The sequence below is a fragment of the Taudactylus pleione genome, unplaced genomic scaffold, assembly GCF_031769625.1.
Source record: "Taudactylus pleione unplaced genomic scaffold, aTauple2 ptg000644l, whole genome shotgun sequence".
In the NCBI taxonomy this organism is placed as follows: domain Eukaryota; kingdom Metazoa; phylum Chordata; class Amphibia; order Anura; family Myobatrachidae; genus Taudactylus; species Taudactylus pleione.
In genome coordinates, this window is record NW_028285046.1 from 2271910 (window position 1) to 2289655 (window position 17746).

The following is a 17746-nucleotide window of genomic DNA, read 5'->3' on the forward strand; positions in this document are numbered from 1 at the left end:
GGACGCATCTGTTACAGAGCATTTAACAGGTTGATTCAAATGGACACAGAACAGCCTCTAACAGATTGTTGCCTCCTCTATTTCCCCTGCATGCACAAAAATACATTTTGGTTCTTTATGTCTTTACGGTCCATAAGTTGCGAACGCATGTTCCGATCTTCACACCGTTGATACCGGGAAGCTGTGGATAAAGTGCGGATCAGTATAATATCAAACACAGCTTACTTATCATGTATTAAACATTAGATACCAAAATAGTCTTTATTTCACAGCATTTGTAATAAATGAATAAAACTTGAATCTTTTACTTTATAGCTATGGAACCTTTTGTGTAAGTGTGCATTATGTAAGTATTAGGGATATGGGAAAAGACGCTAGTTAGGTTTATCTGATTTGGGGCAGATATGCACGCATGCAGGTAATAAACAGCGTTCGCATGCAGAATATTGTGCATTCGCTACTGAGCGTCATGTTAGCAGCTCAACTGTGCGTAATGTGCGGTGTTCATGCATGAGATTCCATATACACATATATATATACACACACATATCTCATTCCTTTGTTTCAAACTGTAATGCAAATGTGTTACTCCCAGCTGTGAAGCTGGGGCCATTCTGTCTGGGTGTGGGACTACAACCTGTTTAGGATTCAGACAAATTCAATTCTGTAGATCAATGCCTGGGTTATATTACAATTGCCACAACTATACTTGTCTACATACAGGGATTCCCAATTTGTATGTAAAACACTCACAGTATTCAGGTGCATTGTCTATTCTATTTACTATTTCTCAGGGGCTGTTCTTCCAGTTGCCCTTGGTAGATTATCAAAAACATTGCCATCTCTACTTAGCTGGTGAGTTGTAACTTAAAAATGGCGCTGGTCGCAAAATGGCGTCTTGCAGAGTCTTGTTTCTAAAATGGAGTCTAGCTGTCACTCGCAAGATGGCGGCGCACACGCTAATTTCTACGCTGATTCCGTCTCAGCCACTAATCCTGCTTCGACAGTCCATTAGCTACATTAAGAAAGCAGAGGGACGAGGTAATGCTGTACAAACGGGAAGATTTACTTTATCCAAAAATCAAGTGTGACAAAAATATAATCCCTTGGAAATTGGAGTACCAGACCAGTGGCCCAGTAATACAACGAGCAACATGCCTTTAGTGTCATCTGACAAGGATTTACCATGTTTTAAAGGGAAGCGTCCTATGGCCTGTTACACTAGGGGCAGAAGTACAAGGGACATAGTGGTTCATACAGACATCACTGGATTCTGTAATGTGAACCGTGACAACCAATTTTTACGTACCAGGGCTCCTGGATGTTATAAATGCACTAAGTGCACAACCTGCCAATATATGCTCACGGGATCAACGTTTAAGCACCCACATCGAGATTTTACTTAAGCATGTTCTGACCTGCATGTCATCTTACATCATTTATCTAATCATGTGCCCTTGTGGACATTATTACGTAGGCAAGACCACAAGAACGGTTAGAGAGCTTTGGCTCTCCACCGCTCCGCTATTAAAACAGCAGTTACAAAAAAGTGGCTGAACAACCTGTGGCTCGCCACTTTTTACAAGTTGGCCACCCTTTAGCATCATTAAACCATCTGGTTATTGACCATGTGGCCCCATCGTTACGTGGAGGAGATAGAGGGCGACAGCTTTTGCGGCTTGAGGCCACCTGGATCCATAGACTGGGCACGATCTATCCTGCTGGACTAAACAAGAAACTATCCTTTAATGTATTTCTGTAATTGATCCATCAACAGCCAGTCTATTTATCTAATTATTGAAACTTATGACACGTTAAATCATGGACTAATTTACGGACCCTTTGAAATAGTCTATACATATGTATATATGTGGATTTTTCCTGTTCTTGTCACATATTTTGCTATACTTGTCTTATTTATTCAGTAGACAGTGTATTGACTTGTCTGCCTCGTTTTAAATGAAGAGTCTGTTATTTATGGTTAATAGGCTCCTTTATTAGCATTGTAACAAATTTCCTTAAATGTTTTTTTCTCGTTCTGCAGTCTGTCAGTGGGCCGGTGAGACAGTGTACCCAATGTGTGGGCTGTTTCTATGACTACCCACACTGCAAGGAGTGATGTCATTAGAGGGGGCCCAGCTTGCCGCCAGCCCGGCACTGCCTCCTCCTGTCTGCCTCGGCCTGCGACAGCGTGCAGTATGGCGTATTCTACTGAAAGGTAAGAGGCAGACTTGTTTCTTCTTCTGTTTATTATATTTATAACACTGCAACGGCAGCCTTGACAAGAGAGTCTTGTACGGCCCTGAAACGTCGGCATATCTAGGCATGCATTAAAGACTTTTATTTTTTCACATCAAGTCCGGGAGTGCCGCTGTTCATTTGCTACTATATATATATATATATATATATATTCGTCCAATAGTCAGGCACTCCTATATAAACATAAGCAACTACCTGGGTGCTCCTGTTACAGTCATGTAAAGCAATGTCAGGTAGTACTAAATAAATAGCACTGAACCACACAGGTCACTCCACGGCTTTGTGAAAAAAGTTTCCTTTATGGAAATACGACGTTTCGGGACTGTGCAGAGTCCCTTTTTCAGGATACAAACAGGTGTTTGTATCTACGCAGTCCCGAAACGTCGTATTTACATAAAGGAAACTTTTTTCACAAAGCCGTGGAGTGACCTGTGTGGTTCAGTGCTATTTATTTAGTACTACCCGACATTGCTATATATATATATATATATATATATAAACACTGTATATATATATGTGCTATTTGTGATATTTCTGCCTACTCCAATTCTCCATTCCCCCTCTCTGACCATCACCTCCTCTCTATTAATCTATCCCTCTCTCCTTCCCCTCCTCTACCTCCGAAAGCCACCATCACTAAGCGTAACATTGAAGCTGTCGACACTGCTTTCTTTTCTTCCCTACTTGACTCACTTCTCTCCCTTATCCTCTCTTTCTCCTGCGCTGAACAAGCTGCTTCCCTATACAATGCCTCCCTTACTTCTGCTCTTGACTCTGTTGCTTCGGCGATCACTACTCACCCTCATAAATCCACACCTCAACCCTGGCATTCCAAATGCATCAGATACCTGCAAAAATGTTCACGAACTGCCGAGCGACAGTGGAGAAGATCACGCTCTCAGGCAGATTTTCTACATTTCAAATTCATGCTGTCATCCTACAGTGCTGCCCTTTCCCTCTGTAAACAGTCATATTTCAAGAATATCATCTCCTCCCTGTCCTCAAATCCCCAGCGTCTCTTTTCCACCTTCAACTCCCTCCTCTGCCCAACCCCTCCTCGTCTCCCCTCCTTGCTCTCTGCCACTGACTTTGCTACCTATTTCACATCTAAAATTGATTCCATACATCAGGACATCATATCCAACCAGTCCCCCAGCTCTCCACCTTCTCCTTTCCCGGATCACCCCTCCCCATCCATTTTACTGACTCTGACATCCTTCTCCCCTGTGACTGGAGAGGAAGTTAAGGCCCTTATCCAGTCCTCCCCCCCTTCCACCTCTCCCCTTGACCCTATCCACTTCCGCCTCCTTGCTACCTCTCTCCTTCTGCCTGCTCCCATCTTGCCCACCTCCTTAATCTCTACCTCTCTTCTTGTACTGTTCCTTCTGCATTCAAGCATGCCTTTGAATCCCCCATTCTTAAAAAACCTAACATTGATCCTAACATTCTCTCTAACTACTAACCAATCTCTCTCCTCCCTTTTGCCTCCAAACTCCTTGAGCGTATTGTCTACAACCACCTCACCACATTTCTTTACTCCCACTCCCTCCTTGACCCTTTTCAGTCTGGCTTCCGTTCTCTCCACTCCACTGAAACTGCCCTCACAAAAGTCAGCAACAACCTCCTTGCTGCCAAATCCAAGGGCCACTACACCCTGCTCATTCTCCTTGACCTCTCTGCTGCTTTTGACACTGTGGACCACCCTCTACTGCTGCATATCCTTCACTCCCTTGGTCTACGTGACACTGCTCTCTCCTGACTGTCCTCCTACCTCTCTGACCATTCCTTCTCTGTTTCCTCTCACGATGACTCCTCCCCCTCACAGCCTCTTACAGTAGGTGTTCCCCAAGGTTCTGTTCTTGGACCTCTCCTATTCTCTCTCTATACGTCCTCTCTAGGTAAACTCATCAGCTCTTTTGACCTCCATTATCATCTCTATGCTGATGATACTCAGATTTACCTTTCCTCACCTGATCTTTCCCCCTCTCTACTGACTCGTATCTCTAACTGTCTCTCTGCTATCTCTTCCTGGATGTCCCAGCGATTTCTCAAACTTAATATGTCTAAGACTGAGCTGATAGTCTTCCCACCCTCCCACATAACATCATGTCCCACTATTTCTTTATTAATAGATGGCATAACTATCTCACCTAGTCCCAAAGTGCGTTGTCTTGGAGGCATCCTGGACTCTTCCCTCTCCTTCAAACCACACATTCAGAACCTCTCGCAGTCCTGTCATTTCCATCTCAAGAATATTTCCAAGATCAGACCCTTTCTCACCCAGGATGCTACCAAAACCCTTGTACATTCACTGGTCATGTCCAGATTGGACAACTGTAACCTTCTCCTAGCTGGCCTCCCCAAATCCCATCTCTCTCCTCTCCAGTCTGTGCTATATGCTGCTGCTCGGCTCATCTTCCTCTGCAAACGGTCTACATCTGCCTCCCCTCTTTTGCAAGCCCTCCACTGGCTCCCATTCCCTTTCAGAAGCCAATTCAAGGTTCTCTCACTCACTTACAAAGCCCTCACCCAATCTTCTCTCATATACATATCTGATCTCATCTCCCTTCACTCTTCTGTCCGTCCTCTTCATTCACTTAATACATGCCGCCTTTCATGCCAATTGATTACTTCCTCCCACTCCCGCCTCCAAGATTTTGCCCATGCTGCTCCCCACCTTTAGAACTCCCTCCCTCTCCCCATCAGACTCTGCACCTCTCTACAATCTTTCAAATGAGCTCTTAAGACCCAATACTTCATTAAAGCCTTCCAGCTCTCATCCTAACTTGCTGCTACATCTTCCTTTCTCCCCACCTACCCCATTCTGTGTCACTCCTGTTTGTCTTCCCCTCCCTTAAAGAATGTAAGCTCTTTTGAGCAGGGCCCTCTACCCTCTTGTGCTTCTCCCTACTGTAATTTAATTTATCTCTTACTCCCCACTAGGGCAACTAACACTTGGCTGCTTATGTGGGGGTAAAGGTCTCTAATATAGCAATGTTTATTATCCATGTCCTGTATTGTATTGTATTGTAAGTCACTGGTTACTTATATGTCTATGTACTTTGTAAGGTGCTGCGGAACACTTGTGGCGCCATATAAATAAATGATGATAATAATAATAATAATAAGAATAAGAATAAGAATAATAATGATAATAATAATTATAATAAAAGATATTGCTATTGGGATTGAAATTCTAGTATACTCCCTGTTTGCACAATGCACTTTATTGTATAAATGTAATTATTGTTTTTCTGATAATTAAGAGACATATGATAGAAAAATAATACTTTCAAAGTGCATTGTGTGCATGTATATGATCTATGTACTTTTCCTGCACAGTGCACTTTATGATATGACACTATAGTATTATTTTCGAATACACAGGATACTAATAAAAAAGCCCAATTTATGGGGGTATCTCTTTGTTCTCAGTATTTACCTGCCTAACATCCTTTATTCCCCCTTCTCTAACCTAAATATGTGAGTGTGTGCACAGCCTTATCTGCCTACATTGCTTTTCTCTCTCTACACCAGCTCCATATTTTTATCTCCTCTCTTTTCATACCTCATTCCCTTGCCAGTCATCAGCTGGGTACACACTCGCTAATGTGTGTACCCAGCGATGCAACGCATGACGACGCAATATATAACGGGAGGTCGATACATACTGCACAATACGGTGACCGAAACATAAGATATGTAGGGACTGGCTCCATCCACTATGCCAGCATTGGCATCTGGGTCGTTTCATCGGCCCTACATGTAGGCCGATGGAACGACCCTGATGGACGACCTGCGGGAGTGCGCAGGGTCGCACATAGTGGGTATACACTGACAGATGTGAACAATATGTCGGTCCGATCAGCAGGATCGGGCAACATATCGTCTAATGTGTTCCCATCTTTCCTTTACCTGACTCTACTTCTCCACATTCCTCTCACCCCTCTTCTTTACCTCCTTCATTCCTGTCACCTGTCTAATTCCATTATCCCCTCTCTTAAACAGCCACAGTAATTTTAACTCACCCCCCATTTACCTGCCTCATTTCCATCATCTATTATACCCAGTGGCGTAACTAGGGCAGGGCGAGCGGGGTGCGTGCCTTGGGCGCCGTTGGACCGGCGGCGCGGGGGGGCGCCGCCGGCCACAGTACCGGCCCGCCTGCCCTAGTTAGCCAGTGTAGCGCCAACCGCAATGAGTGCGGACAGCGCTACACATTTGCACAGGACCGGCGCTAGGCTTCCAGCGCCGGTCCTGTGCTGCACACCTGAGCCCGTTCCCTCCCCCTGAGCGCTTGCCCAATAGCGCTAGGAGGCGGGCTCAGGCTGTGCATAACACACGCATCGCCACCAGCGCTGGCGGTGATGCGTGTGTTAAACAGCAGCCAATGAGAGTCAGATAGACTCTCATTGACTGCTGCAGCACCCACTGCAAGAGCCGGATTTCCGTCCGGCTCCTGCAGTGGGTAATGGGACTGACGTCATGACGTCTGTCCCATAATACTGAGCGCGCCAGCCCGGGCGGACTGGCGGGGGCGGGAGCGGCGTCGCGGACAGGAGCAGGAGCAGCAGCGTGGATTCAGGTAAGTATATTTTTATATATATATATATTTTTTTTTAACCTATCTGCACAACGGGGGAGGGGGGTGGCTACTACTGGGGGGACCTCTACTGGGGGTGGGGTGGCTACTACTGGGGGCGCCATTGGGAGGACCTCTACTGGGGGGGCTACTACTGGGGGCACTTAATCGGGAGGGGGAACCTCTACTGGGGACTACTACTTGGGGGGAACTACCACTGGGGGCATTATAAAAGGGGCCTACTACTAGAAGCACTGCACTCGGGGGACCACTACTGGGGGCAATAATAGGAAGGGCCACTACAGGGGGCACTGGATAGGGGGGATGTCTACAGGGTGCCTGCATAAGGGAACCACTACTGGGAAAACTGCATGGGGGGGGGGACTACTACTGGGGGCACCATATAAAGGGCACTGCATAAGGGGATACCGCTACTGGCCACACTGCATTGTGGGGACTGCTACTGGGGGCACTGCATAAGTGGGAACACTACGTGGGGCACTGCATTTGGGGGGGCCACTACTGGGGGTACTGAGTAAGGGGCACTACTATGGGCCTGCATAAGAGGGACCACAACTGCATACTGGGGGTACTGTATAAGGGGTACTACTGGGGTTAAGGTGCATATGGATAGGAATGTTCAGTTTGAAAATAAAGGGGTGTGTCATGTTGACATGCCGCATTTTTAAGTGACCATGCCCATTTTTTGCCGCGCGCACCTTTTGCGCGTGCACATCGGGGGCGGCTCCCTGTTCATATTTGCCCTGGGCTCCAAATACCCTAGTTACACCACTCATTATACCTCTCCTTCTTCTTGCCTGCCCCCTCCAACCTTACCCTGTCCACAGTACACTGCTCTCTATTCCCCAGACACAATCTTCCCTCCCTCCCTCAGTCACTACCAGTGTAATAAACACATTCACTTACCCAATGGCATCACAAAGGGGGTGCGGTCAGCACCTGGGTGTCACCCGCCAAAGGGTGACACCAAGGTGCAGACTCCCCCTCACTGACAGTAGCCAGGTGCTGCACTGTAGCATTAAGTGCAGCACTCGGCTCTTGACACTGAGGCAGCTGGCACTGCACACAGGTACCCCCACCAAGTAATAGGCACGGGGGTTCAGGCTGTGAGGCCACGCCCCTTTTTCGGTGTGGCCACAGCATCCCTCCCCGCCCCAAGTGACACCACAGGGAGGGATGCCACCAGGGGCTGGCTGGCAACTTTTAGTCTGGGGGGCACATGCAGTCAAGTGGCCCGGACGGGGGGCATAGACCGAGGCCTGGCACCGTAGATGCAGATGGAGGGCCGGGCCCCAGGACGGTCCGGGCCCCATAGCATCTGCAGTTACTGCACCTACAGTAGTTACACCACTGCACACATATACAATAACACACATACATACAGTTACACACATACATACAGACACAATTTGCAGTCACACACTAATACACATTCATACAGTCACACACTAATACACACCTAGTCACAAATGAATACACACACACATAGTCACATACGCACATACAGTTACACACATTTATTCACTGTCACACTAATACACACATACATACAGTTACACACTAATACACACCTACAGTCACAAATTAATACACACACACAGTCCACATATAATCACATACACACACATACATATAGTTACACACATACATACACACACGCACACTGATAAATATAGTCAGACACACATACCCACAGTCACAGACATACATACACACACTTATACAGACATACACACAGTCACACACAAACACGCATAAACAACACACTTAAATATAAACACATACACAGTCAAACACACATACATACAGTTACAGAGACACATATATACACACACTTACATGCATACAGTTACAGAGACACATATATACACACAGATATAGTTACAGAGACTCATACTTACACACTTATACACACAGATACATACACAGTCGCAGGATCCCCCCCTCTCTATCACCTTACTGTCAGACAGGATACAGTATACTCACTGTTTATGTGCTCTGTCTCCTCAATCTACTTTCATCCATGCTACTTCTGGCCTGGCACTGACTGCCTACTTGGATCTGCACTGCACTGATACACTGACTGCAGCTGCAATTAATGGCCTGGGGCCCGCTGCGAGTGAACGGAGAACAGGAGGCGGGGCAAGAGGTAGGAAGTCCGATGGAGCAGAGAGCGGAGGAGGACCAGCCCCAGCCGACGGCCTTCCACAGCCTGCGCCGCTATGTATATGCAGAGCACGGCTGCTGGCGGCCCTGGGACACTAAAATGTTACCGGCCTGGGGGGGCACATGGCACCCTGCCCCCCGGCCCAGCCCACCACTGGATACCACTGCACTTACCTCCAATGGTGCCTCCACAATGCACACAAAAAAAACAAGCCCAAAAACAAGCAAACTTAAAAAAAATCAAGCCCAAAAACAAACAAGCAAACATAAAAATTACAAGCAACTAGCAGGGCTGCAACTAGGGAAGGAGGTGCTTGAGGTGCAGGTGCCGCCGCCAGTGTCCTCCAGCCCAGACCCGTAGGGAGGTTCCAATCCAGACGCCCACTGAGATTTTATTACCAGTGGGCGCCCGGCTTCTTCCCTGCAGCGCCGTGGTAGCCGGAGGCTGAAGTTCTCTCCTGAACTCCAGCTTCCGGCTATCCCCATGGGCATGACGTCTTTCCCATAGTTCCGAGGAGCAGCTGGGCAGACTGGATGTCGGAGCAGGGTTTAAGGTAAGTAAGGGTTTTTTTTCCTTTTCTGTAAGCAGCACTACAGGGGCATTAACATACGGCATTACTATGGGGGCATTACAATATGCGCAGAACTACAGGGGCATTACTTTATGGGCACTACTACAGGGGCATTACCATATGGGTAATACTATATGGGCACTACTACAGGGGCATTACTAAGGGGGCATTAACATATGGGCACTACTATGGGGGCACTATTACAGGGGCATTACCATATGGGCACTACTACAGGGGCATTACTGTTGGGGGCATTACTATATGGGCACTTCTACAGGGGCATTACTATATGGGTACTACTACAGGGGCATTACTTTATGGGCACTACTACAGGGGCATTACTATAGGGACATTACCATATGGGCACTACTACAGGGGCATTACTATAGGGACATTACCATATGCTCACTACTACAGGGGCATCACCATATGGGCACTACTACAGGGGCATTACCATATGCTCACTACTACAGGGGCATCACCATATGGGCACTACTACAGGTGCATTACTATATGAGCACTACTACAGGGACATTACTATATGGGCACTACTACAGGGGCATTACTATAGGTACACTTCTGAAGGGGACATTACTATGGAGGAATTACCATGGGGGTGCCAAATTGCTGTCTTGCCCCGGGTGACAAAAATCCTAGTTTCGGCCCTGCAACTTGACATATATGTATATAGAATCAGCCCTTGTTGCATGCAAAAAGTCCTGTTTATACTAACCAGCTGTCTCTTGGCAGATATTTTATTGTACTTTGGGACCAATAGATGACTTCGAAATCCCTGTGAATTGTATGATACACTGCACTGTCTGCTATACGAAGGGACTATGGATGAATACTAGTTTAGGACTAGTGGACGACTTTGTAAATCTCTGTAACCATGGTGACTTATTATATTGTCAGAAATACAAGAGTATCACATATGCATGCTAATCTTGAAATAATTAATAATTTATTTGTGACCGATGTGGAATAGTCCATCATTTGCTATATAAATGTATAATATAAGGATGGTTAACCTGTGATATATTATGGTTGAAGTGTGAGCTTAACATACCACAGGTACATGCTGCAGTGGGTAACACATTTGTATTTTTTTGGTAAAAAAGATTTATACCCCTTTTACACCAGAGCAAAAACCTGGGTTCTTGCTGGGTCTACCCAGGTTGCAGCTCAGTGTAAAAGGGTCCCTGAAAAATAACCCGGGTCCAGTGACCCGGAAATCCAACCCAGGTAGCTACCAGTGTCGGACCCAGGATGGACCTGGGTAATGGTGCAGTATAAACGGCGCAACCCGGGTTATCCTGAGAATAACCCAGATCGATGTTGCTGTGTAAACGGGGTCTGACCTTGGTTGAAACCATGTCTGAAAACCCAGGTCGGACCCGGGTTTTTGGTGGAAAAGAGGTATTAGATGTTTTCCTATATACCATTACTCACGTGGAAGTAATGAGGATTATTACAAATATGAAAGTTAGTATTCTTAATAGGGAAGGGGAAAAAAAAAACCAATAGCACAAGAGGAACACTAATAGGTCAGGATTAAGGAATTCTGATATTTGATACAGAGGTGCTCCCTCAGAGTATATTAAGTGAATAGATATAGATATAGATAGTGAAAATATGAAAATTAACCTGTCACTAGATAAATAGTCCATTGTCTAGATATTCATGAACACACTCCCAGTTTCAGATTACCAATATGAACTTGAACATATACAAGAGACATATACAAAATTTAAATATAAATGTATATATGTATTATTATTATTATTATTATTATTATTATTATTATTATTATTATTATTATTATTAATTTATATGGCACCACAAGTGTTCCGCAGCTCCTTACAAAGTACATAACCAAAAAAGTGACTTACAGTACAATACAATACAATGCAGGACAAGGACATGGATAATATACATTGATACATTGGTGACCATAATACCATACTTGCCAACTCTCCCTGATTGTCAGGGAGACTCCCTGAAATAGTAGCAAACCCCCTGACTCCCTGAAGAGTCTAGCAATCTCCCTGATCACACCTTATCCCCATTATGAAGCTGTTATATTAAAAAAAAAAAAAAAAAACAGAGCTATATACATTTAAATGGGATCATTAGTATAATTTCCCTGCATTGGTTATAAAGCACATTGGTTACATGCATTTTCTGAAAAGTATCAGTGTGTTTTCATCAACAAATAATCTTACTAACTGCTTTGGGGCTCAATATATAAGTCAGTATTATGACACGCCTCTCAGATGTAGCAGTACAGTCCACTTTAACGCTGTGCTCTTAGGTGTTGCTTTCACAATCTCCCTGAAATGCTTTTTCAAAAGTAGGCAAGTATGCATAATACCCAAATAAGCAACAGAGCATAAGCAACCAAGTGTTAGGTGCCCTAGTGGTGGGTAAGAAGTAGATGAAAATAAAGTAAGGAGAAGCACAAGAGGGTAGAGGGCCCTGCTCACAAGAGCTTATATTCTCAAGGGGAGGGGCAGACATACAGGCATGATACAGATGGGGAAGATAGGAAGGAAATATATGAACTATGGTTCACTAGGGGAACCTTGTTTGAGAACAATAGTTCTTTACCATTGCTTCTTAAGATTTTGACCTTTGCCCTTTGCCCTTGTTTTACTTTTACTTTTGCGATTCCTTTCTAAAAATACTAGTAATAATCATATGCAATGAATGTAATATATACATAGGCAGGAATCAGTTATATGTCGTTCTAACAACACATTATGCTACTTTGCAATTTTACTTGAATCATATTTTATCTTGAACTATATTATTCTAGAGAACCATAATTTTAAATTACTTTAATAAAAGTTATATTTTAATTAGTATAATATTAACCACAAGAGTGCCCCAGAAAAAGAGCCTTCTCTCTCTCTTAATATTTATACATAATATCTTGGCTATAGAGAGCATCGCCGACTAGAGTCATTTGCAAGCCGGTATGGGCTCATATCTGTAGTTTATGGGCTGGATTCAATTAGAAGCAAAAAGCCCTTTTCCGCAATAAATATCGCCGATCGCGGCTTTCCGTGTGGTTGGAATTAAATTCCAGCCGGGTTTCGCCTACGGGGAGTTAATGCAGTGTAATAGGCGAAAAAGATTCGCCTAAGAATAGCAGGAGAAAAGAAATGCAAATTTTTTATTTTGGGGTGAAAACATGGGGAAACCACTCAGAACCCCTGGGACAGCCCCCAAAGGACAACTGTGTCAAAAAAATCCGGGGAAAAAACATAAAAACACCCCAAAAAAGTCCTTTCATTTCAGGGGCGAAAAAGTACAAAGTGGGGGGACAAGCATAAAAACTAGACAAAATATCCTTCTTAGGGGTCTGCAATGATGGGTCAGGTGTTTTTGGGATTGCAGGTGCAGGCAACAGGTGCGTTTCTCACAATTTTTTAAAACTTCACTTTAAAGACTTAAAAATGTGCTAGCACCCATTTTCAAGTACAGCAAATTATTTTCACAAAAAGCCCTGCTTAATACCATTCTTCACCACTTAAACAAGGACACTAATAACAAGGTTTTTAAACAACTTCAATACCCCAAATAGTTGTATTAGCGCTATATGAACACTTCTACATTGATCCCCAATGTTAGTGCATCCTTTTGGGAGGTTCAGACTGATTCACCCTATTCTGACAGTACTTTCCGCCTGTTCTGGCTTCACCGCTTGCCGTTTTCGCCTGGTCAGTAATTGATTAGGACGAAAAGCAGGGACGCGCACGATAAGTTTTCGCATCCAAAACATGCAATGTAGGTGAAAAGTCAGGTAGGCCGAACTTTTTCGCCGATGCGAAACTAATTGAACACCGCCCTATGTTGGATAACAATACAGGATTACTATACCAAACTTTTCTGTGCGGCTTTCTCTCTAATTTTTTCTTAACTTGAAACAAAAAACAAGCCCAGTTTCGCTTGTTATAAGCAGACTTGGCAACTATGCTGACTGACTGCTGCTGCTGGGCCGAAATACTGGGGTGGGGCGGGGCTGCCTGTTGATACCTCTGAGGTGTACCCCCACATTTGTGATTTTTAGTGATATAAAAACATACCATTAAATTTATCTGGAATAGTGGGCAATTTACGACTATAATTTGTGCTACTGTATCATATTGTGATTTCTTCTGTCTTACCAGTTCTTAGGTTCTCCCTTGTTCCCCTTTTCCCTTGTTATTACGACTCCTCAGATCTCTCAGCCAGTGATCTGAGGAGACAGTTCAACTTACATCAGACTCCTCGGATCACTGGCTGAGAGATCGAGGAGTCATCAGGCAGCAGCCACAGTGCTGAGCTTCTCCAAGCCCCGGAGGCCAGCAGTGAGTGATAGCAGCAGGGCCGGCCGGGCCTGTGTCACTATGTGCAGGGCCGTAGTTAGGGTAGTGTGGCCATCGCACAGGGCACCACAGGTCAGGGGGCGCTGTTTGGGCCCGTCACATTTCTGTTTATTATCATTCTCACTTGTAGCTTCCTCTTATTTCATCCCCAGCATCTACTGGTCTCTCCTATCTCTTCCCTGGACCTTCCCCATGAGGCCATGGCCCTTTTTTGGGTGCATTATGTCCTTTTGAAAAATGAGGGGGGCACCAATGCTCTTTCTGGCACAGGGCACCAAAAAGTGTAGTTACAGCTCTGACTATGTGAATATGCATTGCAGCCTGTGGGCCAGCTGCAGTTAATTTCTACAGACCAGGTGGCAGATGGCACCCTGTCCACCCCCACAACCTGCCACTGGACTTGCTGCTGCAGTGATCAGCAGGGGCGCTGTACATGCCTACACCCTTTTGATCACTGCAGCAGCAGCACAGGCACACACTCCTGGGCTCCTTAGGACTGCGGGGCCCGATACAGTCGTACCCCTGGGTCCCCCCTGTTGCCGGGCCTGCTCAAAAATATCATTAAAACAAGGTAAGAAGAGGAAAGAAAAGACTCCAAATTGGGGCACACTTCTTCATACGCAATATGTATCTATTAAAAAATTAGATTTATTGGTATTCATTAAAAATGGAATGGCCTTATACACACCTATCAAAATTAAATATATAAATATAGTAGCTGAAAAATTACAATGTGGATGAGCAAATCTCCATTAAGGAGATCCACTGAAAATTCCAATATGTAACACCTATATATCTGTTCTAACGTCCCACAAGGAAATGGCTACAATATGTGAAATTCTATCAGACTGATATGATGTATAGTTCACAAATGAATTTAAGCCTTCAAATATTACACACAGTATACTACTTGGTAATTACCAAGACATATTATACAATCCGCAATTCATATAACTGTCCTCAAATCCCAAGGGATCTGTATGAGAAAACAATAAAACAACAATTTACCTACTCGGCATATATATGTATATCTCTTATAAGCATGGATTAATCATACATATTAACGGGTTCATTGAAGTACGTATTCAGTAGTATTGTCTATATACATATAGAGGTATTATTCACTATGTATATACAGTATGTCTCAGCAAAAGGGAATGATCAGAGTGATATCCTATATGGAAAATAGTACATCATAGCAAAAAACAAATAAAAACACATATATACTGTACTTAGAGTTATTGAAGTAAGTAAATAAAAAATGGCGAAATAATAAGTGAATAGACTAGCGGTCAGGGCTGATGCTGCGGCTGGGGGCCCCAGTAAAAGGACACCCCTGACTGTGGCATCAGTCTCCCGCTAAAAAGGGTCCAGAGCTAGTTTTAAATATAAGGGTAACCTCACGCCATTTTTTTTCTCCCTATATTTAAAACCATCTCTGTCCCTGCTGCCTGGTGCTGGTTCTTAAATTACAGTGGAACCCTACTCATTTTTTCCCCTGTAATTTTAAGAACCAGGACTGGCTGGCAAGTCCAGGGCTGGTTAGTCTGAGGGGGGGACCTCACTTAATTTTTTTGGGAAAATTAACCCTATTTTAACCATTTACAGAAAAACACATACAGAGAGTTTGCTCCTATCTCACCCGAGCTTGTCATCCCGATTCTTGATAAATTTGAGAGACGTATGTTTTAGGTGAAAAGTACTTCCGATTTGGCCCGATAGTGATTTGATTCGAGATTGCTATCTCACCCGAGTTTTACGATTGAGATGAAAGAAATCTCTCTGTAACTCACCCGACTTTTGCCTTAAGTAAATTTGCAAGCAGGAAAAAAATTAATAAATCACCCGAGATGGTCATCTTGACCTATCTCAATTCTTAGTAAATTTGCCCCACCCTCTCTCGGTCTTTCCACACAACAAATAAATGAATACAGTTGTCACCGGGTCAGTAAATGAATGCAAAATGATTTGGTTCAAATCTGCTAAATTTATAGGGAGCCCATGCAAATGAGGCTTCATTTCCTACTGGCTGCACTATTAAGTAGGCTTGCTATGTGACGTTTAAGCGGCAATAACCCTATTTTAATTTGCTGATTGGTCAGTGCTTGAACTTCTGCTGTATTGGTTACTGGGTAAACTGACCAATCACAGAGCATGCAGTGAATCCTTACTGTGTATATAAATGAGGAGGTGGGCTGGTTTGGAATTACAATATCATTCTTCATACGACGAGACCCTAGGGTAGGGTCTCACTTGTCGTAAGCCCCGGAGAGCTTCTGGCTCTGTCAGACCCGGAAGCTCTCCACTGACATAACTAGTGATGTCAGTGGGGCCTCCCCCAAACGGCAGGCGTTCCCATGGGAACGCATCCGTTTGGGCTGCCACCCCCCCGGCCCGCCTTCCAAACGGGGCGAGCTGTCAATCAACATCGACAGCTCGCCCCCTTTGGAAAGAGACCCGCTACGACTGGCGCTGTCGGTCGTAGCGGGTCTCACGCATGTGCACGAAGGAGCCGGCTCCCTCGTGTGCATGCGCACTGGAACAACATCGAGGAGGCCGTGCGGCCACAGCCCGCAACTCTGCCAGCCTGCCGCCCACCAGCAGCAGCACCTAGCAAGGCCAGGCGGGTAAGTTATTATGCTGATGAGCTGCCTGTAACTGGACGGGAGAAAGCTGCTATGAGGAAATGGGAGATGGATCTGCGCTGTGAAGGCAGAGGGTGGGTAATCTGTGCTGTGAGGGCAGAGGGGGGGGTTCTATGCTGTGAGGGCAGAGGGGGGGTCTGTGCTGTGAGGGCAGAGGGGAGGGGGTTCTGTGCTGTGAGGACAGAGGGGAGGGGCTTCTGTGCTGTGAGGGTAGAGGGGATGGTTTTGTGCTGTGAGGGCAGAGGGGGGGTGCTGTGAGGGCAGATGGGGGATCTGTGCTGTGAGGGCAGGGGGGGTCTTTGCTGTGAGGGTATAGGGGGGGTTCTGTGCTGAGAGGGCAGATGAGGATCTGTGCTAAAAGGGCAGAGGGGGGAACTGTGCTGAGAGGGGGGATCTGTGCTGAGAGGGGGGAGGAGGGATCTGTGTTGAGAGAAGAGAGGGGTCTGTATTGAGAGTGGAAATTAGTCTGTGCTGAGAGGGGAGAGCTGTTTGTGCTGTGAGGAGAGAGGGGTGCTCAGAGGAGAAAGGGGTCTGTGCTGTGTGGGGGGAGGGTTGTGTGCTGAGTGGAGTCTGTGCTTTGAGGAGAGAGGGCTTCTGTGCTCAGAGGGAAAGGGGTTGGTGCTGTGAGTAGCGGGGTGCTGTAACAGGAGAGGGGTGGGGAGAGGGGTTCATGAATTAGTAATTAAAGTATAGTGATATGGATTGTTTGAGGGAGGGGGGGCCCCAAAATCGGTATTTTGCCTAAGGCCCCATGAGGTCTAAATCCAGCTCTGCCTCTTGCCGTGGATGATGCACAGGTTGGTGTCCTCGAAGAGCCCGACCAAATAAGCCTCACTGGCCTCATGTAGGGCCATGACGGCAGAGCTCTGGAAACGCAGGTCGGTCTTAAAGTCCTGGGCGATCTCCCACACTAGGCGCTGGAAGTGCAGCTTGCGGATCAGCAGCTTGGTGGATTTCTGGTAACAGCGGATCTCTCAGAGAGCAACAGTTCCAGGATGGTACCGGTGAGGCTTCCTTCACGCTGCCGGTAGCTGGGGCGCTCTTCTGGGCGGCTTTGGCTGCCAGCTGCTTGCTGGGAGCTTTCCCACCGGTGGACTTATGGGCGGTCTGCTTGGTCCTGGCCATTGT

General features: G+C 45.6%; 1 pseudogene; it reads right to left on the bottom strand.

The window, feature by feature from the left end:
* Positions 1-17376: 17376 nt before the first annotated feature.
* Positions 17377-17746, bottom strand: LOC148478938 (histone H3-like; annotated as a pseudogene).